The following is a 1,269-nucleotide window of genomic DNA, read 5'->3' on the forward strand; positions in this document are numbered from 1 at the left end:
GTCGCCGTGCCCGTCACCGCCCCGGTCGTCGCCTCGCCGTCGCCGTCGCCTCGCCGTCACCGTCGCCCCGCTGTGAGCTCTCCCCCTCTAACCCTCTCCCTCGCCCCCGGCGGCCACCATGGGCGCCGCCCCTCCCCGAGCCCATACACACACACAAGCATGATGAACACACACACACACACATATGTATGAATTAGTTTAGATTATTTAGATTATTATTTTTTTCACTATTATGTATGTATGAATGCATGTTATATGGATATAATTAGTGTTTAATTAGTATGGAAATTTTTTATATAATGTTAGATGCTTAATTAGTATGAAATAGTATATAGATGCTTAATTAGTATGAAATAGTGTTTAATATGTTTTCTGTTTTTAGTGTTAGATGCTTAATTAATTAGTATGAAATAGTATATAGATTTTTGAAATAGTAGAAATGTTAGAAATTTTAGTTATCAAAAGCCAATCATTAAAAAAATGTTACTTTTTGCGGGCATATAGCTAGTATTTGTTCTCGACGATGCCCGGCCCGCATCCTCGCCGTCGACCCGTCCGCGATGACGTCCAGCCGACCCATGTCCGGGACTGGGCTCCGTCGGGCTGGCACTGGGAGGTGCTGCCTGGAGGGGCGCGCCGCTTGATGAGGAACCCGGCCCCGGGTCCCGTCGTCGACCCTGATCTCGTTTGGTGGCGTTCGCGTGGGCCAGTTTCGATGCGGAGGGACCCGACCCCGCCGGAGGTGGTACATCGCCGTGTCAGGGAGGAGGACGAGCAAGTCCATCGCTACATGGTTGCGTTAGAGGGCGGCAGGTTCTCCAATACCTGGCAGTATCTTCGGGGATCTCACTTCAGCTATTATCCTGTGAGGGTTCCTTCTCTTTGGGTGTCCACCGCCCGCGCCGCAGGAAGCACGAGTGTCCTAGATTCTTCTGTAGTATTCGATCTTTAATTAGCTAGCCAGTGATGTACTATTCAATATTATATATTATTCGAGACGATGTATTCGAGATTATATCTATTATTCTAGACGATGTATTCGAGATTATATCTATTATTCGAGATGATGTAATTTGAATACTAAATTGTTTTATATTTCTTTTGAATTAGTTAAATAAAAGCTATGGCAGACAATACCGACAGAGAGGGAGAACAGACCATGTTCGATATGATACGCGGGCTAGATGATGATCAGAATGAAGAAGATTATGACGGCTCCGAATTTCTAAACAACACCGGAGAGGGTGATATGATATTCGATCGCGACGA

The sequence above is a fragment of the Triticum dicoccoides genome, chromosome 2B, assembly GCF_002162155.2.
Source record: "Triticum dicoccoides isolate Atlit2015 ecotype Zavitan chromosome 2B, WEW_v2.0, whole genome shotgun sequence".
Taxonomy (NCBI): Eukaryota; Viridiplantae; Streptophyta; class Magnoliopsida; order Poales; family Poaceae; genus Triticum; species Triticum dicoccoides.